The sequence below is a fragment of the Callorhinchus milii genome, unplaced genomic scaffold (genome assembly GCF_018977255.1).
Source record: "Callorhinchus milii isolate IMCB2004 unplaced genomic scaffold, IMCB_Cmil_1.0 Scaffold27, whole genome shotgun sequence".
Classification (NCBI taxonomy): Eukaryota; Metazoa; Chordata; class Chondrichthyes; order Chimaeriformes; family Callorhinchidae; genus Callorhinchus; species Callorhinchus milii.
This window is the reverse complement of record NW_024704768.1, coordinates 4,428,767-4,451,664: the sequence shown is the minus strand read 5'-3', so window position 1 is coordinate 4,451,664 and position 22,898 is coordinate 4,428,767. Positions and strand designations below refer to the sequence as shown.

Here is a 22,898-nt window from a genome sequence, read left to right as displayed (position 1 = left end):
GACCCTTGGCCCTGACACTTACCCCGCCCCCCGCAACTGCAGGCTGCAACCCCAAGCGACACACCGCCCTTCGCAGGGACCCTCGCCACCGTCGGACCCCCTGCGTGGGGCGGAGGAGCACCAACTCCCCACGGCCTCCATGGACTCCCCAAGACTCTGGGACGAACAGACTGTCTCCTGGGAGCCCAGCAAAACGGGGGGCGTTCCTGGTTTTCGGGCGCCCACTGGCTCCTCACCCCCCAGGGCACCCGGCCTCGGTGTTGCCCTCAGCCTCGCCATTCCTCTCTAGAGACTATCCCCACCTTCGCCCAAGCAACCCGGAGCACTGGCATTCCAATGATCTATACAGGGTAAGGTCCTCTCTCTCCCGTCTCCATAGCTCTCTCTCTCTCTCTCTCTCTCTCACTCCGACTATCCTCCTTGGAGGGGGTGTGAGCGGTTAGGGTTTGGGTTTGGACCCCTGTATCTGTGTCTGTCTTGGTCTATGGTGGAGCATTTGCTTGACTGACCCGCTCATTTGAATGCTACCAATAACTTGACAGCAAAATAAACCCGAGCAAAATCTCCGTAAAGATTCCAGTTGGGATTGAAAAGTCAACCCAACCCACAACCATAACTTTATTGGATGCAACAAGAGCGAGCGATCTAACCGTTCGTCTCCTTCAAGGCACATTTCAAGACCCTCCTCTTCAACCCCGCCTTCCTTCGGTCACCCTCCTACCCCCCCAGGGCCTGCCCCTCCCCGGTTCCCCCCCCACCCACCCCCCCTTTCTTGATCCCAACCCTCAGCTCGGGTCCAAATCCCTGACTGCCCAGTGTATGTAGTTGCCGTAATCTTGGAGTCCTCAGTGGTTAGACCCCTCGCCTCGCAACAGAGAGGACCTGGGTTCAATTCCCAGCCCGAGACAGGACAGGGCGAAATGTTGGGCAAGTTTCCTTACACTACCACACACACACACACACACACACACACCTCTGCTTACCTGGCAAGTGAATAGAAACAGTGTTGGTCTGTGAAGCGCTTTGAGACGTCTCGAAGACGTGATCAGGCGCTGTATCAAATGCAAGGATCCGAAGGATTATTTGTAAACCTTTGTTCTTGTTCCTCCTGTTGCAGATGAAAGAAGACTTGCCGGGCTTCCTGGCATCTCACCCGACGGAAAACGGCACCCATGTCTTGGGAAACAGCTTCGCGCAGTAATGGGGGAGCCAGACAGATCTCGGTGTCTCGGAGGTTACCACACGTACACAGCCCAGCGAGCGCACAACTTTCACGCTCTGCGGTTTGAGCGGAGGAATGCGACTCTCCTCCCTCCATCAACCCTTCTCTTCACACGATGCGAAACGGAGAATCGGGGTTGCCAAAGGGAACGCCAAGCGATGATTCAGTTGTGGGGCAACTCAGCTGGGCTGGGCTGAGCTGAGCTGGGCTGAGCTGATCTGAGTTGGCCTGGCCTGGCCTGGCCTGGCCTGGCCTGGCTGGCTGAGTGGCCTGGCTGGCTGAGCTGGCTGAGCTGATCTGAGTTGGCCTGGCCTGGGCTGAGCTGAGCTGAGCTGAGCTGGCTGAGCTGATCTGAGCTGGGCTGAGTTGGCCTGGCCTGGCCTGGCCTGGGCTGAGCTGAGCTGGGGTGGGCTGATACAATAATAATAATAATTATAATGAAAATAAATAAATAATCCTTGCATTTCACGCAGCGCCTTCAATCAGGATCATTATATGATATTATATGACAGGGGGAGAGAGAGAGAGGAGTCGGGGGGGCGGTGGGGTGGGGGGAATTGGGAGAGAGAATGAGAGTGTGAGACCAAGTATATTTATATCAGTGAAGTGTTGAGTGGGTCATTGATGTTTCAACACTAGATGACGCTATTTTCAAAGGAAATCTCAAACATCTCCGAGTTTGAGGCTGTGGGTTGAGTTGAGTTGAGTCTCATTAAAAAGCTTAACAGGAGCTGAGGGGAGGATTCCCTGCCCCCAGTGTCCGGTCGGTCGGCCCTTCCAGGTCCTGCCGATGGCTGAGCCGGGCCGGGCCGGGATACTGCAGACTGCCCAATCGACTAACAAGCGGGTTCCTGTCGACTGTTGACTGCGTGGGGGTGTGTGTGTGTGTGTGTGTGTGTATGTGTGTGGAGTAAGGAAACTTGCCCAAGGTTTAACGTCCCGACCTGTGCCGCCTGGGAATCGAACCAGCTTGCGAGGCGAGGGCTGTTCGCACTCAGCCGCAGGGGCTGCACATTGCCGCGTGCAATCGTTGGGAAACTGGTTACGGAATAGCGCAAATGAGGATCGCCACGATAGTGCGTGAGTGGAGTTGTTTGTGTGGGAGAGCGGCAGAGAGAGAGAGAGAGAGAGCGCAGAGAAGCGGGTTTCTCTCGCAGGGACTGAGCGCGGGGAGAGGAGAGTTTAACCACCAGGTACCCCTCTCTCCCATGAGCTGTTGATTCAGTTGCTGATGTTGTTAAACCCAGAGCCCAGCCTCGCCCATCGCTCGGCCCCTTTGAATTCCTCCGACCAACTGCACCATTGAGCAGCTGCCAGAGGAACAATAGCTGCTTTCAGACTCCAGCAATGTCCTGGCTCGCTCTCTCGCTCTCTCGCTGAGTGGGAGGGGGGGGGGGAGGGCAGGTTAGAGTCGAGAGCAATCGACTAACACAACTGGGTTCCTACTTACTGCTGGTAAACAGGTGTGTGTATGCGTGTGTGTGGAGTAAGGGAACTTGTCTGAGGTTTCGCCCTGTCCTGGCCCGCCCGGGGATCGTATCAAACCCAGGTCCTCTGGCTCGCGAGGCGAGGGGGCTCTAACCCCTGAGCCACAGGGAACTCCACATAAATGTTGCAGTGTGCTTCATTGACCCCATAAACCGAATACAAAAAGCATTTAGTGTATAAATCGTTGATCAATATCCCAGCCAAAGGTGAGGATTGATTCAAATCAACATCGATTTGTAGACAAAGCATTGCGCTAACCTGTGCCCCACTTACCAATTATTCAGAGTGTGAGTTGCTGCTGTTATCATCATCTCACAACGTTTCAAGATCTCAATCACTTGATGAGGGACTTCATAATAAAAAACTTACTCGGTCACTCATTCCACAAGGGTCTGTGGGACACTGTCTGTGTGCAATTGGCTGCCGCGTTTCGCCCATTTATAGATAAAAGATTATAATAAAAATACATTCCCTCCACCTCCTTCCCAAACCCTCCCACCCTCTCCGCGACTCACTGCTGCCGGGGCTTTGAAGGTGAGGACCAGGATCGTGAACTGTCTCCTCTGTGTGATGGGAAACCAGTGCAGTCGGGCGAGGATGGGGGTGATGGGGTCGCTGAGCCCGGTGCCGGGAGAGGACACAAGCTGCAGAGTTCTGGATGATCTGCAGCCTGTGGAGGGAGGAGGGAGTTTGCGTAGTAATGAAGGCGTGTGTGAGGGCCTGGGTGACCTGCGGGGTGAGACAGTGGAGGTGCCGGGCGATGTTGTGGAGGTTGGGGGAAGGCGGAGCGGGTCATGGATGTGGGGGATGAAGGACAGTTGAGGGTCGAACAGGACGCTGAGGTTCCATTATTGGCTCCGGGAGATGCTGAGAGCATCCAGGACTTGACGTCCCGACAGGCATCCAATTGCGCACAGCAGCGTCCCGCAAACAGTGGTTATTTGCATTTATTTCGAAGGAATTAGGAGGGGGAGAAAGAGAGAGATGGAGAGAGAGAGAGAGAGAGAGAAAGAAAGAGAGGGAGAGAGAAAGAACAACTTCATTAATGGTGGAAAAACAGGCCTGGGCATCTGGCTTTAATCCTCCGAGCTGTTACACAGCGGGCCTCATATCAACCCTGGCTCCAGCTCGTAAAGCCTTCCTGATTGCCCCAACTCCAGCTCTGGCCATTTGCTGGACTCCTACTCTAATAATACAAATAAAAACATAGTAATAATAATTATATTAATGTAGATAATTATACGTGTGTTTGGTCATGACGTGTTCATCTTAAACAGCTTCCACTGTACACAATAATTATATATATATATTTTTAGACCATCCTCTTTGACCAATGACTACAGTCACCTCCCCCCACCCCCCGCTCCCTACCCTCTACACTTCCCTCTAACATTTCCCCCCCCACTCCCCAACCCACCCACTCCGTGACTCACTGCTGCCAGTCACAAGGAAACAGTCATCCCATTCCCCGGCAAAAACTATTGCAACTATTCGGAAAATTCATACCTCGGGATTCTCGTAAAGTTCTTCAGGCTTTTGTCTGTGTTCGGTCAGGATACCTGACAGTCTTAAAGGGGAAGTCAATGGATTGTTTGGAGGTTTAAAAATGCAAGCGAGGACCTGCCCAACCCCCCCCACCCACCCCCACCCCCTCCACCACCCATCTCTACCTCTCTCTTTCCCCCCCCTCCCTCCCCCACTCTCCGCCTGGAGGCTTTGAACACAAATGAGTTCCTGATGTGTAAAGGTTTCCTATCGCTCTTTAAAGCCACCAATTGTCCCAATTCATAGAATCTTACAGCAGAAGGAGGCCATTCGGCCCATTGGGCCTGTGCCAGTTCTTTGGAAGAGCCACCAACTAGTCCCACCCGCTCCCGCCGCTCTTACCCCAACTAGTCCCACTCACTCCCCCGCTCTTACCCCACTAGTCCCACCCCGCCTCCCCCGCTTTACCCCAACTAGTCCCACCCGCTCCCCCGTCTTACCCCAACTAGTCCCACTCACTCACCCTGCTCTTACCCCCAAAGCCCTGACAATTTTCCTTTCCTTTCCAAGTCCCTATCCAACTCGCTTTGAAAGCTACCATCGGATCTGCTCCCCATCCTCCCCCCCCCCATACCCCACTCCCTCCCCCAAAAAATCTCACTGGGAATTTACACCACCAGAGGTTTTTAGGGGAGTCTTGGCTGAGGATTTTGGTGATTGATGGTGGAACGGCAACGGAAATAGAGGGTGTGGAGGAAAGGAGAAGAGAGGAGCTCAGACAGATAGAGAAAGACACAGAAAAGCACACGTCAATTCATGTAATCTCTTTAATACTGTTTCCACTGCTTCGAAATACAGTCACTTAGCTTTGAGGTAGACCACTTTGCAGATCAAGAACTTTCTTTATTTTTTTAATCTCTCTCTCTCTCTCTCCGATTCTTAAAACTTCTTTTAAAACATGACATTTATTTAAAAAGACATGAAATAAATACTTCATGTGAAATACATACACAAACTGCTGAGGTAGAAATGGTTATCGTGTAAAATCAGAAATAGCAAGAATAAAGCTTTCACAAAGGGAAGCACCACTTTTTGGATCAATAGAAAAAACTTGGTGGACAAATTGTGGAGTAAAAATAATAATAATAATAATAATAATCATAATTTGATACAGCGCCTTATCATGTCTTTTCGAGACGTCTCAAAGCCCTTCGCAGAATGTACTGTAAAGTGGATCGACTGTGCATTTTGTGGGCAGCCGATTTGCACACAGCATTCACCCGTCAAACAGCTGTGGATCGAGTAACCAAATTAATAAGTTTTTCATTTATTTATTTACTTAGGAAGGGGTTATTTATTACCCCCTGGAAAAGCGATCCACCAATCGACTAACATCCGGGTTCCGACTTACTGCTGGTAAACAGAGGCGTGTGTGTGTGTGTGTGTGCGCGTGTGTCTGTCTGTGTGTGGGGGTGTGGGTGTCTGTCTGCGTGTGTGTGGGGGTGTGTCTGTCTGTGTGTTTGTCTGTCTGTGTGTGGGTGTGTGAGTGTGTCTGTGTGTGTGTGTGTCTGTGTGTGTGTGTAATCAGGGAACTTGCCTAAGGTTTCAAGTAAGTGAGAGACTTGGATTGTGTCCTCAAGTCAAGTTAGTTATTTGTTCAGAAAGCAGTTTGATGCTGTGATGGGTGGAGGGGGTGGGACGGGGACGGTAGGGTAGGGCCAGGTGGGGTAGGGTAGGGCAAGGTGGGGTAGGGTAGGGCCAGATGGGGTAGGGTAGGGCCAGGTGGGGTAGGGTAGGGCAAGGTGGGGTAGGGTAGGGCCAGATGGGTAGGGTAGGGCCAGGTAGGGTAGGGTAGGGCCAGGTGGGGTAGGGTAGGGCCAGGTGGGGTAGGGTAGGGCCAGGTGGGGTAGGGGCTTGTGGAGGTGATGAGATCAGATGGGCCGAAGGGTCTTGTTCATCCAAACCCCAATATTGTGATTGTGTGAACGTTGCGTTTGATTTGACAAAGCACTTCACAGGATTATTTTTTAATCTAAAGTAGAGTGACTTGTGTGCTCTGAACCTATCTCACCGCCCCCCCACCACCCCCACCCCCCACCCTAGATTGTCACAAAGACTTCAGATATAACCAGGTGTTAAGATGTACAACATAAGAGCGACAATATAGGAGGGAGGGGTGTTGAGGAAAGGGGTTGGGGGTGAGGTAGGTAGGAGAAGGAGAAGGAGAAGGACCTTACTCACGAGGGAGGGGGAATGGGTGGATTCCCTTCCAAAAGACATGAGTCTCCAATGTAGGTAGAACTCCCCCAAAATCTCACAAAACATTCTATTTAGCAGTCCTGGGGTGAAATTAATCATCATAATAATAATAATAATCTTTGCATTTGATACAGCGCCTCATCACGTCTTCGAGACGTCTCAAATCGCTTCACAGGATGCACTGCCAAGTGTAGTGACTGAGGGCCAAACGCGGCAGCCAATCGACTTAACAACCGGGTTCTTACTTACTGCTGGTAAATAGAGGTGTGTGTGTGTGGGGGGGGGGGTGTGTGTGTGTGTGTGGGGGGGGTGGGGGTGGGGGGGGAGAGTAAGGAAACTTGCCTAAGGTTTCGCCCTGACTTGACCCGCCCGGGAATCGAACCCGGGCCTCTGGCTTGCGAGGCGAGGGCTCTAACCCCTGAGCTACTGGGACTCGATGCAGGTGGGACTTGAAGAGGAAAGTGCTCTTACAATGAGGGGAGGGGATCATCAATAAGTGCTTCTAACGGACACTAAATCACACATCATCAATTGGACAACATTTGCGAAGGGTCATCGCGGGCCATTGGCCGTATTCGGGGGTGAAGCCTTAAGAGATAAAACCAAATTTTACAGATAACAGTTCAATCAAATTCAGATTTCTTTTGGGGGGGCGGGTGTGGGGCGGGGGGGGGGGGGGAGTGACGGAGGCGGGGAGGAAGGGGGCGTGTGTGCGCGTGTGGAGTAAGGAAACTTGCCTAAGGTTCGCCCTGTCCTGTCCCTCTGGCTTGCCAGGCGAGGGGGGGGTCTAACCCCTGAGCTATAGTGGGGGAGTGGAGTGGGGGTGGGTGGGGGGGGGGAAACGGGACTCCAGAAGAGAGGACTCCAAAACCTGACGAGTCCAATCTCCGAGATGATCGAAAGAGTAGCACTTCCTGAGAGTAACATGTTCTGAAAAGTGGGGCGGGTGGGTGTGTGGGGAGGAAGATGAGAGGGGGAAAGGGAGATTGGGGGGGGGGGGGGGCGGGAGTGGGGTTGGGGGGGGTTGGGGGCTGAATGAAGGAGAAGGGAATAATCTCACGCCACCACCTAAAAAAAAGAACCCCACAATGTTTTCTGGGGAACTGGAAATACATTCACAGTCAATCTCCGAGACACCTGTGAGGTTGTTTGAGGTAAAACACACAGTAATGACTCTCCAGCTACAGGGGAGGGGGGTGGGGTGGGTGGGGGGGTTTGGTTGTTTTTTTTGGGGGGGGAGTGGGGGTGGGGGCGTTAATGGAAATGTAAAGAGATTTATACCACACGGAGGTGATAAAACATTCCCCAAAAGGCATCGGATTTGCGATCGAGCGGTTTCGAGGTACCGATCGCCCTTCGAACTCCCCAATGTTTCGACGTTCCGACTGTTTTATTTTACCTTCTCGTTAAAAAAAAAACAACCCGATTTGTATCATATGAACGACCCGTTTCCAAAAAAGCATCCGTCACACATTCTTTTTGAGGTAAATAATTAATACGGTTTCTTCCTTCCTTCCTTCCTTCCTTTTTTTTTTCCTGAGTTCTTGGAAGCGAGGTCGTGAAACTCATCCATCCGTCCGGAACCCGAACAAAAACACGCGCACGACATTTAAAGAGGTATTTAAAACCGTTCCCCCGTGTCCCTCTTTTTTTTGGTGGGGGGGGGAAAGGGAAAAACACAAAAAACACCACCACGCGCACACGCACACGCACACACACAGAAAGAAAAAAAAACACTCGACGGGAGCAAAATAAATAGTCGAATAATTCTGAGCGTTAATTTAACCTTAAACTCGGTCGGGAGCGAACCTGGGGTTTGACTGATCCGGGGCGTGGGGGGAATATTTTAATATTCTCTTTTATCACCGGTTTCCTCTCTCTCTCTCCTCTCTCTCTCTCTTTCTGCCCCCCCAAAAAATAGGCATTTCGTTAATCCGAAGGGGGTTCATAACCAGAACCATCACCAGAGCCCGAGTCAGGTCAAACCCCTTTGAAACTGACACCTCGGAGGGGAAATATCGGTGGATTTTCCAGATGGTCCCCGTTTGACTCGCATTACGCATCAAGACTTGGGGGGGGGGGGGTGGGGGTGGTGGTTGAGGGTGGGGTGGGGGAGGGGGTTGGGGGCGAGGGGGCTCCTTAAACTGATCGCACCCCCAAATACTTTTTCCTGTTGCTTGTGTGTACCAGTCTTCTTTGTCTCCCTCCCTCCCTCTCTCCTCTCTCTCTCTCTCCCTGGGATATTCCCCCACCTTCACCCCTCTCCACTCCCTGCCACCCCCACCCATACACACACCCCCACCCACCCACCCACCCACACACGGACCCACACACACACGCGCGCACACAAATACACACACACAAATACGCACACAGGCTCACCATTCTCCCCAACCTCTCCTTCCACCATCATCCCTCTTTCCCTCTCTCCTCTCCTGCCCTCCCCTTCTCCACACCAACACCCCCCAACCCCACAGAACCCCACTCAACCCCACCCACCCCTCTCTATTCCCGGGGAGAAGACCGAACAACTTGCTCCACTGCAGGTAGAGCTCCAATTCCTTGGGCGAGACGCTGGGCGCACCTTGCGGAAGGCCACCTCGAAGTCTTTGTAGCTGAGCGGCCGGAGCTGACCGGTCAGACTGGGGGCCTGAGCCGAGGAGGAGGCTGAGGAGGAAGAGGAGGAGGACGAGGAGGAGGAAGAGGCCGAGGAAGAGGCCTGGTGGCACAGCTGGACCAGATCGTTCCCTGAGTAGCCGTCCGTGTGCTGGACGATGGAGTCGATCTCGGCCTCGCTCAGGCGGTGGTCCTCTTGGGCCAGACTGTAGCCCAGGACTTGGCGCCTGGCCAGCCCGTCGGGCGGGGAGATGTAGAGGCGCTTGGGAAGTACCGACGGGCGCTCTCCTCCATGTCGTCCGGCCTCCGGGTCCCCCCGATGACCAGCACCCGGTCACCGCTCGAGTTGGCCAGCCCCTCCAGCTGGGCGAGGAACTTGGCCCGTAAGGACCGGAGTTGACCAGCCGTGGCTTCGTCCCGACCGGCCGGGGCGGCCGAGAGGATGGCCTCCAGCTCATTGACGAAGATGATGGAGGGCTGGCGGGAACGTGCGACTAGGAAAGTGGCCTGCAGGATCTTCTCGGCTTCTCCCTTCCACTTGGACACCAAGGACGAGGCGTCGATCTTGAGGTAGGTGGCCCCGAGTTGGGTGGCCACGCATCGGGTCAGCGTGGTCTTGCTCCCGCCTCGCGGGCCGAACAGGAGGATGCTCTTGGGGGGCCGGTTGACCCCGCTGTACGCCCCCGGCCGGGTGAGCGGCCACAGGACCTGCTCTTCGATCACGGCCTTGGCCCCCCCAGGCCGGTGATGTCCCCCCACTGCACGGGAGGCCCGCGGTCCACGATCTCGCTGGACACCAGCTCCAGGAGCCGCGGGTCCAAGCCCTTCAGCTGCTCCTCCAGCGTGGGACGCTCTCCAAGTGTCTCCACGTTGGCCAGTCGCAGCTGGTGCCCGAGCAAGTGCTCGCTCGCCGCTCTCTCCCCATTCATCAACGCCTCCTCCCCCCCACCACCACCCTCCCCACAGCCCCCCGCCTCCGGCCCCCGGTACAAACTCGTCTGGCACGCCACCGTCCGGCATCTGGTAAGCGTTGACCGAGGGCACACGGGGCTGTGCGTAACTGTACGCTTGTACCTCCCCCCACCTCCCCCGCCGCCGCTCCCCCCTCCCCCGCCCCCCACCACCACCACAACCCCCCCCACCTCCTCCTCCTCCTCCAACTCCGAACTCATCTCAAACGCCTTCCTCTTCAGCAGGGAGCCCGACCCATTGCTGACAGGCGAGGGGGAGGTCGAGGGCGAGGCGGGCAGGAGGGGGTGGCTTTGGTACGGGTAGCCGGGCAGGACGGGCGGCCTGGCAGACGCGGGGGCCAGAGGGGTGGGGGCCGCGATCCCCGAGGGCAAGTAGGAGGCCGTGGGGTGAGTGCCCACGTAGCCAGGAGCCAGGTTGGGTTGCGTCGGGTAGCTGTTGGCCGGGTAGGTATACATCGGACCTGGGTTGAAGCCCGGGGCGAGGGTCGGGGTGGGGTGGACGGGCTGCAAGAGGCCCGGGGTATGCAGTGGGGGTGGGTGAGGGGGTCCCGGCTGCCCACAGTAACCGGGGGACATGTAACTGCCGTTGTAACCTGAGGAATACTCCGCTGGGACCGCGGAGGGGGGCGGGGGGCCGCACGGGTTGGGGTTGGGGGGTAACGGGGGTCCGTGACAGAGGAGGAAGAAGCCCCCCGAGCCCCCCCTCGCCGCCGGAGGAGGAGCCGGGGCCCGGCTTGAGGTCCTCGTGGAGGGCGTTGACCGAGTAGGTCCCTTCGGCACTCAGGGACATCTGCCAGCCGTCTCCGTCAATCTTCTGCCCGTTGGGGGGGGGCCCGAACAGCCCCTCCGGGGGGTAGGGGTTCAGGTCGGACCTCTCGTAGGCGGCGGGGTTAGCCAGCCCTGAGTACTTCTCCGCGTACTTCTTGAGGAGGTTGGAGGCGGTGAGGGCCGAGATGTCATCGTGGGCCCAAGGGTATTGGTGCCGTTGCCGGGCGAGGCGGTTGGCGTCCGTCTTGTGAGCGGGGAGGGGGTCGTGGACGAGACGTCAAGGTACTGCTCGGGCCACTGAGCATGCTCCTGTGTCCACTGCATCTTCAACAGGCCTGTGGGGGGAGGGGAGGCGGGGAGGGGGTGGGGGGGGGAAGGGGGAAGACCAACACGAGGAGATAATACTAACAATCATCACAATAATCCCACTTCTCTCTCCCCCAACCCCCCCCCTCCCCACCCACCCCCACCCGCCCTGCCTCCTCCTCCTCTTCCTCCTCCTCCTCCTCCTCCTCTTCCTCCCGACTCCGTCTCGAAAGACCGACCGACGCGAGGAGGAGGAGGAGGTGACGATGACGACGACAGCCCCAACAACCGTCGCATTCGACACAGCGCCCGACCCCACGTGTTGCGCGGGCGAAAAGGCGGCAGCCGACCAAAACCCACGTGGTCGATTCGCCCGATGCCGCGTTCCGTGACGCGCTCTGAGACGACTCTCTCTCTCTGTCTCTCTCGACGGCGACACGGAAAGGTACCGCGTTTACGTGCGAGGATTGTTCTGATTGTCCCGATCACCATTCGCATCCCAATAAATGTCGCGGCTTTCGCTCGAAATCCTCAAGTCAGTCGTTCATCTAACGACTGTTTTATTTTTCTCACGCGCACACGCACACACACGCGCGCGCACACGCACACACAGAGACACACGCACACACACACACACACACACAGACACACGGGTCATCGGGGTGTCTGACACGCGCGGAAACCTGTCGCCTTTGGTCCAAACCCAACTGAGAATTCCAGGCCTCCCACTTACACCTGGGAATCCCAGAGAGAGATTGTCGGGATGGAATGCACTCTCTCTCTCTCTCTCTCTCTCCCTCTCCCTCCCTCTCTCCCTGGAGGGACCCCCCCCCCCCCCCCCCCGCCCCCAGATTACCTAATTCTGGAGAGTATTAGGTGCAGGTTGGCCAGAGTGTGCGAGTGGGCGCCCACGAAACACACAGTCACTACATTTTACAGCGTATCCCGTGAAGCGCTTTGAGACGTCTCGATGACGTGATAAGGCGCCGGGTCAAATGCCAGGATTATTATTATTAATTATTATCGACACTTACGTCAGGACTGAAAGCGATAGCGGATACGGAGACGGTCGACCCAGCAACACGGCAGGAGGGGGCAGTGGGGGGACGGGGGACGGGGGGGGGCGAGTGGGAGGGTGGGGAGGGCGGGTGGAGGCAGAATGCATTCCACTGTATCTCTGCAGCTGTGCAGGTCCTCGGAGAGCTGATAATATCACGAGTCGCAGCTATCCACAAACAGCCATGTGGCCCGTGGCAGATCCCTGACAAGTGCATAGGCGTTGATCTGTGCATCTGCTGAGGCTCGCTCTTCAGACCCCCCCCCCACACCCTCTCCTCGCCTCGCCCTCCCCCACAAAACCCACTCCCAGGACGATGAAGTACGGGCAAGTGGTTTTATTCTCAATCCCCCCCCCCACACTCTCCGTCTCCCTCCTGGGCAGGTGAAACCCGACAGCCAATTGCGCACAGCAGTGTCCCACACAAACAGTTGTGGATTGAGTGACCAAATTATTATTATTATTATGTTTTTGGGGGGGGGGTGAGGGGCGGAAGAGGATGGGATTATTATTGCCCCTGTGACGCGCTTTGAGACGTCTCAACTGACGTGATAAGGCACCGTATCCAATGCACGGATTTACAGTAAATCCCTCACCGCAGGCAAAACACTTTCAGACCTTTAGAGGAGAGGATTTTTAGGACCGAGAGGGTTAGGGTAAGGGTTAGATCAAGATAAGAGCCAGTGGCTACACAGCAGGCGGAGAGGGAGAGACCTGCTGGTATTACGAGGGGAGGAGGGGAGGGGAGGGGAGGCTTGGTTGGTTGGTTGGTTGGGGGTTGGGGTCAGTGAATGGGCTGAGAGAGCAGATGGCTTCAGTCAGGCTGATGAGAAAGTTGTGATAAAATGCTATTTATTGAGGTTCTTCCAGGAGGTTTTTCTCCCCTGGGGGTGAGAGGGGGAGGGGGGGTGGGGGGAGGGTTGGTGGGGTTGAGGGGGAGGTGGGGGGAAAGGTTGATGTCTCCACGCACCAATTTAGCCCGAGCAATTCATCCCGTTTATGATGAAATCCAAGACATGTCACTTTTCAGCTCAACGTGGAATAAATTCTCTTCCAAAAGCCAGAAAAGCCTCTTATCATAACAACAACAATAATAATAATCCTGGCATTTAATACAGAGACTTAACACGTGGTCGAGAAGACTACAAGTGCTTCACAGGATACACTGTGAAGCGTAGTGACTGTGGGGCCACACCAAATGTCCTGGCACTTATGCACCGGCTCCACTAAACATGGGATCGGTCTAAACTGTAAGATTGGGTGGATCTCTTTCCGGGGGTTAATAATCCCTTTTAAAAAAGAAACCTACTGGTCTGGTCACTCAGCCCACGAGTGTTTGTGGGGACGCTGCTGTGCGCAATTGTCTGCCGCGTTTCGCCCACAAATACACACAGTCGATTCGCTCCGCAGTAAATTCTGTGAGGCAACTTTTCAGACATTTCGAGGACGCGATTATTAACCCCCGAAGCGGTCCCCAAATCAACTAACAACCGGGTTCCTACTTACTGCTCAGTAAACAGAGCCGCGTGTGCGTGTGTCTGTCTGTGTGTCAGAAGGAAACTTGCCTAAGGTTTCGCCCCGACCTGACCCGCCCGGGAATCGAACCCGGGTCCTCTGGCTTGCGAGGCGAGGGGTCTAACCCCTGAGCTACAGGGGCTGTGGGGTGCGAGGCGAGGGGTCTAACCCCTGAGCTACAGGGCTGTGGGGTGGGAGGCGAGGGGTCTAACCCCTGAGCTACAGGGGCTGTGGGGTGGGAGGCGAGGGGTCTAACCCCTGAGCTACAGGGGCTGTGGGGTGGGAGGCGAGGGGTCTAACCCCTGAGCTACAGGGGCTGTGGGGTGGGAGGCGAGGGGTCTAACCCCTGAGCTACAGGGGCTGTGGGGTGGGAGGCGAGGGGTCTAACCCCTGAGCTACAGGGCTGTGGGGTGGGAGGCGAGGGGTCTAACCCCTGAGCTACAGGGGCTGTGGGGTGGGAGGCGAGGGGTCTAACCCCTGAGCTACAGGAGAACTCCACAATAGGTGCTGTTTGAGGGGAGGCAGTGGGTGGTGAGGAAACGATGGCTTCTCTGGAGTTCCCCTCCCCCACCCGACATGACACGGTGATGTATGATAAGTATATTCATGCCCTGACACCCTAATGAAATTCAACAGCAGTTCAATACCCCAAGAAATAACATGTTAAGGTCACAGCTGTGACTATTTCTGGGTAAGAAAAAATATACACAGGGATATAAATTATAACCACGGGATAAAGAGAGAGAGGGGGGGAAAATGACAGAGAGAGAGAGAGAGAGAGATGGAGAGAAAGAGAGACCCACAGAGAGACACACACAGTTACACAGACAGCGAGAGAAAGTGAGACGGACACACACGGACACGCACACAAACACAGATGGACAAAGACAGAGCGAGAGACAGACAGAGGCAGAGAGAGAGAGCGAGAGAGAGAAATGCAGAGAGAAGGAGAGCGACAGAGAGGAAGGCAGAGAGAGAGAGAGAGAGAGACAGACAGACAGAGACAGACAGAGAGAGAGAGAGAGATGCAGAGAGACAGACAGAAAGATAAATGCAGAGAGAGAGAGAGAGAGAGCATCAGTGTTGCAGAGAGAACAAGATGGGTTGGGCGGTGGGGGTTGGGGGTCGGGTCGGGGGGGGGGGGGGGGAAAGAAAATAAATCCAACGTAACACACTTGACAGAATGATATTGGGAGATTTCCGCGCTTGTGTGTGTGAGATCTCCGCTCCACGAAAAAGATGACAAACCCACAGAATCCAATTACCCGCACAGCGGCTCAGCTTTAACTCAATAAATCCGTTAAGTTTTGCAGCAAATGGGAGCTGAGATTCTTTACCCCCCGAGTTTAATAGCCAGATGCTAACAGGACTGGTTTACGGGCTACAGAGGAATAACCTTTTATGAGATTCATTTTCTCTCTCTTTTTTATTTCTCTTTGCTTCCCCCACCTCAACACCCCACCTCACTCCCCCCCTCACTCCCCCACCCACCACCATCCTGGACAGATACTGAACAAACTGCCGGGTCAAGAGATGCCATGTTCGGTGTCATCAGTTGTGCAGTCCCTGTAGCTCAGGGGCTAGAGCCGCGTTTTGCCCACAAAAACACACAGTCACTACACTTTGCAGTGTAATCCCGTGAAGCGCTTTGAGACCTCTCGAAGACACGATGAGGCGCCCGGTCAAATACGAGGTTTTTATTATTATTATTATTAATAAGCATCGCAAATTTGCTCTTTAAAATCCTAACGGTCCTGGTGCTGCTCACAGCGGCCTTCACGTCGTGAGTGCGTCTCAAAGTGCTTCGCAGGAATTTATTGTATTGTGTAGTGACTGTATGTTTTTATGGGGGGATGAACAATTGCATTTACACAGCGCATCCCCCCACCCCACCCCCCCCCCCCCCCCACCACACAGGGGAGAGCCCTAGAGCGCTTGACAGTGGCGGAGCAGGACTCCGAGCCGGTGGGGAGGGAGGTCTTCAGGATGGGGCAAAGTGGAGGGACAGAGGGAGAGAGTTCCAAAGCATTTGCCCCCCCCCCCCCCCACCCCACCCCTCACCTCGTGCAAGTCGTGTTGTTGTTGTTGGGCTTTGACTTAGCTAATTGCGTCCCAAACTCTGACATATGTCTGTGGGGGGGGGGGGGTGGGGGGGGTGGTGGGGTGGGGGGGCGCGGAGGGAAGAGAGGGATCACCTTACAACACAAGGCAACCTTTTGGTATTTTGAAGGCAATTCACGGCGAAGCCATTAAAACCGTAATCTTTGTGGGGCCCACACTGTCGTAAAGGTGATGCACCACATGGACTGTGGAAAGGCCCTGTTGACTACCTCCAGGGCCACTGAGCCTTTATGTCGGACCTAGAAAGAGCCCAAACATAGCCGAGGCTCCTCACAAAGCTTCCCCCCCTTTGTTTTACTGGCAATATCTGGTAGCAATTTCCCCCCCGCACCGTCTAACATGTCTGTCTCCGTGGGGTCCATCTCAAGAGCAAAATTCCCAGTGAATGAAATCATAGTAATCTTTATCAATAACCTCTTCACAACCGCTGCAGGAGCCCGCCCCGCCTCGAAGGCGCTTGTTAAACACAAGGTGTTGTTGCGACTGCAGTTGTAATCTGGTAGCTCAGGGGTTAGACCCCTCGCCTCGCGAGCCAGAGGGACCCGGGTTCGATTCCCGAGCGGGTTAGGTCGGGGCGAAACCTCAGGCAAGTTTCCTTACTCCGCACGCACACACACACGCGCGCCTCTGTTTACTCAGCAGTCAGTAGCAACTGTGTGTGTGTGGGGACACACACTGCTGTGCCATGTTTTGTCCACGAAACACACAGTCACTACACTTTATATTCAGTGAAGCGCCTTGAGACGTCTTCACGACGTGATGAGGCTCTGGATCAAACGCAAGGACTGTTATTATAATTATTATTGTTGTTCACACAGGACAGTGTCTTGGAGGGACTTTGAGGTGTCCTCCTGATGTGAAGGCCTCTGTAAACACACGTTAATAGTTATTATTTTATGATTTTAATTATATCTTTCGCTCCAAAGGTTCAGGGTGATGGAAGGTCCCAGCGGAGAGAACCTGCGACCGTTTCCAAAGGTCCCAGACACGGAGGCAATCATTCAGCAATTTTGCTTTCATAATTATAACTCAATAAAATCAATGAATGATGTTTAAGAGCAGCGCGGACGGAAGATTGGTGAGTCCTTAAGCGAAGCTTGTAATCGCACCTCTTACAGAACAATACTTCCGGATAATTTGCCAGAAGCAAAATCTAGAGGATATAGGAAACAGGAGGAGGCCATTCAGCCCCTCGAGCCTGTTCGGCCATTCTATCGGATCAAGGCTGATCTGTAACTCAACTCCAATTACCCGCCTTTGCCCCGTATCCCTCGATCTCTTGACCTGACCTGACAACACGTCTGCCCACCTCAGTCTTGATTATGTGAATGGATCCATAGCCTTTTGGGGGAGGGAGAGAGACACAGAGAGAGACAGAGAGAGACGGAGGGAGAGTTCCATTTGCCTTTGCTCGTGAAAAACTTCCTCCCGATTTCACTGCGTGTTTTGTGGGCGAAACACAGCAGCCAGTTTGCGCACGTCCCACAAACAGCCATGGAGGGGAGGGAATGACCAATTTTATCTGGTGGGGGGGTGGGGGATTGATACCAGGAGAGAGAGAGAGAGGAGTAAAACTCCCCTCACTTTTCACAACAGGAGAGATCTTAACGTCCACCTGAACAGACCACAGGTGGAGGTGGGAGAGTGAGGTTTAACTTAACATCTCATCTGAAGGACGGTGTCTCCAAACACTGTACTGGAACGTAAGGGTTGGTGGTGGGGTGGGGTGGGAGTGGGGGGGGGGGAGAGAGGCGGGGTGGGGGTGGGGGTCTCGTGAATCCATAACCTTCTGCCTCTTGAGACGAGAGCGTGACCCACAGTAGGGCTGCGACCTGCTCCGCACTGTCCCTCTGACCAAGTCGTGTTCCGTGTGTGTGTGTGTGTGTGTGTGTGTGTTAGTGAGAAGGTCACACACTCGGACAATGATAAAATACTAATCCTCTCTTAAGCAAAGTGCGTCCAAATCCTGAGCTAATCTGCTGAAGGTGTTAGTTCTACAATGGGGAGCGATTAGCGACTGTTTGCAGATTATGGATTTTAACCAATTTTAATGGCGTTAACTCTAGTTGTTGTTGTTGTTGTTGTTGTTGTGTTGGTATATAATAATACTACTAACCCTCTCGTTTGACCCAGCACCTGATCACGTCTTCGAGACGTCTCAAAGCGCTTCATGGGATGCACTGTAAGGTGAACTGACCGTGTATTTTGGAGGCGAAACGCGGCAGCCAATTGCGCTCAGCGATGACCCCCCACAAACAGCCGTGGATTGAGTGACCAAATTATTATTATTTTGCAAGGATTATTACCCCCGGAAAGCGATCCACCAAATGACTACCAACCAGGTTCCTACTTACGGCTGGAAAACAGAGGCGGGTGTGGTGTGTGTGTGTGTGTGAGAGTGTGTGTGTGTGGAGTAAGGAAACTTGCCCAATGTTTCGCCCTGACCTGTCCTGCCCGGGAGTCGAACCCGGGTCCTCTGGTTTGCGAGGCGAGGGCTCTCACACACACACACACACACACACACACACACATACGCGCACACGCAATCACACACATGCACGCAGTCCGTTCTGATCAGGTTAAATTTTCTATCCACATTGAACTGGACATGTAATAATTCCTAATTACCTCTCACCCTCAGGATGCCGAGCGCAGACAATCTATCTATGGATCTGACGACATTAAAATAAATTACGATCCTATCCTCACCAATTATTTGAGAATATTAAAAGGTCAAACCGATATGAGATTAGACCCCCTTGAGCTATCGGGAGCAACGGGGAACCTGGGAATCATTCGCTGCCGAGAAATTATCAAGTTTTAATCAAATTTCCAGATCCTGAAAGGAAACAAACAGACGTGCGTTCCCTTTAATGACGCTTCTAAAAAAATCCCAGTGTTTTTTCCAGCCTCGTTTCATGGCTTTGCGGAGCTCCCTGCAGCTCAGGGGTTAGAGCCCTCGCCTCGCAAGCGAGAGGACCCCGGGTTCGATTCCCGGGCGGGTCAGGTCGGGGCGAAACCTTAGGCAAATTTCCTTACTCCACACATACACACTCACTCGCACACACACACACACACACGCGCCTGTTCACCCAGCAAAGCGCTTTCCGGGGTTAATAATCCCTCCCAAAGCCAAATCACTGAATCCCGCGGCTGTTTGTGGGGACGTCGCTGGGCGCAATGGGCTGCCGCGTTCCGCCCGCAGAACACACAGTCACTCCGCTTTACAGCGGGCCCCGTGAAGCGCTGTGAGGCGCCGCAATGAATGACGTGATCAAATGCCAGGATTATTATTATCATTCTTTCCTGTGAAGCGCTTCGAGAGGCCCTCTCGATGTGTCACCCGGGGATTAATAATCGTGATATTATTAGAATAAACGGCTCAGAGGATCGCGGCCGACGCCAAACCGACAACCAAACTCAACTCAACTTTCAACCCAACGGAGACCGCAAATGTCGATGACAAAACCATTCGCCTCAGGCACTGAGTGTTGTATTATTTACACAAACCGTCTTCTCCACAAACTAAGCAATCCCTAATACACGGCTTCCACCCCCCCCCCATCGCACACACACTCACCACCTTCACACACACACACACACACACACCCTCCACATGCGTTCACTCAACCCCCACACACACACACTCTCCCCCCCACACACATCCTCACCCGCCCGATCACAATACACACACACGCTCACTCCTCACACACACACGTACATCGCCCCCACCCCATCCCCCCACTTAGGAACCGCTCTTGTCCTGAGGTGGATCCCAGATAATCAGTCATTATAAACCCAGTCAGAGGCTGTTCTGCTGTGAGAAAACAAGAGCCAGTGTGAGCGAGAGAGTGAGTGAGTGAGGGAGGGAGGGAGGGAGGGAGGGAGTGAGGGAGAGAGGGAGCGAAAGAGTGAAAGAGTGAGAGAGGGAGCGAATGAGCGAGGGAGTGAGCGAGAGAGAGGGGGCGAATGAACGAATGAGTGAAGGAATGAGGGAGAGAGCGCGAGAGAGGTGAGCGATCGAGTGAGAGAGCCAGTAAGTGAGTGAGAGAGAGAGAGAGAGAGTGAGAGAGAGAGAGAGAGAGATTGAGCGAGTAAATGAGTGCGAGCGGGAATCAGGCTTTGAGAAGGGGGGGGTATGTGAAACCCACCGTCCTCAGTGGGGTCAACTCCCCGCTCTTTCCTTCCCTCCCTCCCTCCCTCCCTCCCTCCTTCCATCCACACTCACCTCGTCATCCCTGGATGTCAATGCTGGGACGGAGACACAGCGAAGTGTGGATTGGGAGAGGCAGAGCGAGAGAAAGGCAGAGAGAGAGAGAGAGAGAGAGAGCGAGAGAGCAGTCGCTGTGAACCGTACCATGTGTGTAACCCTGAGAGCAAACAATCAAACTGACAGCAGGGAAATAGCAGCTCTCTGCGACCGCCCGACACGCTCGCCTGGCCCCTCCTCTCTCTCTCCTTTCTCTCGTTCCCTCTCTCCCTCCCTTTCTCCCTCTCTCCCTCTCCTTTCTCTCTCTCGTTATCCCTCTTACCTACTTCCCCTCGCCTCCACCTCCTCTATCTTTCTCTCTCGTTCTCTCTCTCTCTCTTTCTTTCTCTCTCTGGTACCCTCTTTCTCTTTATCCCTCCCTCCCCCCCATCCTCTCTCTCTCTCTCTCTGATCTATCTCTGTCCCTCTCTCGTTCTCTCTCTCTCTCTATATCCCTCCCTCTCCTCCTTCACCGTCAAACTATCAGCAAAGCAGCCAACCAACCAAGTGACCCATTCACAACTGCTTTCCAAGGAGCCGTGTGTGTTTATGCCAAGCACACACGTGTGTGTGTGTGTATGCGTGTGTGTGTGTGCATGCATGTGTCCGCACGTGTGTGTGTGTGTATGTATGTATGTATGTGTGTATGTGTATGTGTACTGTGTGTATGTGTGTTGTGTGTGTGTCCGCACACACGTGTGTGTGTTTTTGGTGGGGGTGGGGGCTGGGGGATGGGGTGGGGGGGGCTGGGGGGAGGCTGGGGGGATGGGGGGGGCTGGGGGGTGTGGAGGGGGGCTGGGGGTGAGGGGGGGGTGGGGGAGGCTGGGGGGTGTGGGGGGGCTGGGGGTGTGTGGGGGGGGTTGTGGGGCTGGGGGGGGGTGTGGGGGGGGTTGTGGGGCTGGGGTGGGGGGTGGGGGGGGGGTTTGCTTGTTATTATAGAGAGAGGCGAAGACAGGAACGTGACAGAGCTTTTGATGAATAGGGAGGGAAAGGATTGGGGGATGGAAACAGAGCGATGCAGTCTCTCTCTCTCTCTGTCTCTCTCTGTGTGTCTCTCTCTCTGTGTCTCTCTCTCTCTCTCTCTGTCTCTCTCTGTGTGTCTCTCTCTCTGTCTCTCTCTGTGTGTCTCTCTCTGTGTGTCTCTCTCTCTGTCTCTCTCGCACACTCTTTTGCTCCTCTTGTCTTTATTTGCCCTCAAAATAAAAACCAGAGATTTCCCCCACACTCCTTCCCCCCCCCCCCCCCCCAACCCCTCTCTCTGTCTCTGTCTCTCTCTCGTCACCGAGAGGGGTGGTGGGGGGGGGGGGGGGGGGGCACAAATCTCATTTGTGCTCATTCAAGCCCAAATGAGATTTCTTTTAGGGAATAATATCGGGGTTGGTGGGGGGGAGGGGGGGGGGGGTTGAGGGTGTTGAGGGTTGTAGGAGAGTGGGGTGGGGGTGGGGGGTGGGGGGTGTGGGGGGGGGAATCAGTCTCTAGTTTGGGGGACACGACATGTCAAGCAACCGCCAGGATGGAGAGCGGAAGGCAAACTAGATGGACCTTGGTCTTCTTTCGCCGAGCGAATTCTTACACTCTCCCTCCCTCCCTCCCTCCCTCCCTGCGCCTCTCGTCCCCTCCCTCCCCTCCCCTCCCTCCCTCCCCTGCGCCTCTCGTCCCCTCCCTCCCTCCCTCCCTCGCTCTATCCCAGCACTAAATAGCCACGGGCAGCTTTGCGTGGTGTTAAATTACATCCGAGGTCCCAGTCCAGCAGACAAAGGAGGGAGATTTGTGTTGAGGGTCAAAGCGAGACTCGGGGAGAGCGAGTGAGGCAGTGAGAGGCCGAGGGGGGGGGGAGTAGGAGGAGAAGAGAGTTGAGCGGGTTGGGGTGGGGGGGGGTCGGGGAGGGGGTTAAGAAATTGACCGAAGCTGTTGATGGACCATTGCTTTTTACTGAATGTAAAATATTAATAAAGGAAGTAGAATTCTTCACCTCCCCCCCATCTCGTTCCCTCCCCCCATCTCGTTCCCTCCCCCCCATCTCGTTCCCTCCCCCCCATCTCGTTCCCTCCCCCCCATCTCGTTCCCCTCCCCCCCATCTCGTTCCCTCCCACACATCTCGTTCCCCGTCCCCCCCCATCTCGTCGTTCCCTCCCCCCCATCTCGTTCCCTCCCCCCCATCTCGTTCCCTCCCCCCCCATCTCGTTCCCTCCCCCCATCTCGTTCCCTCCCCCCCCCATCTCGTTCCCTCCCCCCCCATCTCGTTCCCTCCCCCCCATCTCGTTCCCTCCCCCCATCTCGTTCCCTCCCCCCCATCTCGTTCCCTCCCCCCCCCATCTCGTTCCCTCCCCCCCCATCTCGTTCCCTCCACCCCCCCCCCCCCACCCCCCACACACACACACACTGTTGGGTTTTTTTCCTTGAATTTTGTTGCTCAATGACGAACAGCCCCTTCTCTCCCACCATTCCCACAAAGACCACCCCCCCCCCCCCCATACACAGATTATTGCTACATATCCCCCTCCCCGCCCGCTCTCTGCCAGAAAAAGACTGGCAAAGCCCCTTCCCCCCCACCCCCCAGCGCCCCCCCCCCACACACACAAAACACACTATAAAAATAATAATAATAATAATCCTTTGCGTTCGATCCACGAATTCGATTACAGATTTTTTTTTAATTTGAAATATTTTCTATTTCAATTTTTTTCATTTCTACCCCCCCTCCCCACACACCCCCCCCCACACACACCCCCACCACACACACACACACCCCCGCGATGGCAGGTCAGGCAGTGAGTGACATGACATCAACCACCACCCAACCTGCTGGGAATTCCTTAAAATCCCGTTCCAAATTCTTTT

General features: G+C 54.7%; 1 pseudogene; it reads right to left on the bottom strand.

The window, feature by feature from the left end:
* Window positions 1-8,985: 8,985 nt before the first annotated feature.
* On the bottom strand, window positions 8,986-11,412 carry LOC121850912 (annotated as a pseudogene).
* Between the last annotated feature and the right edge of the window lie 11,486 nt (window positions 11,413-22,898).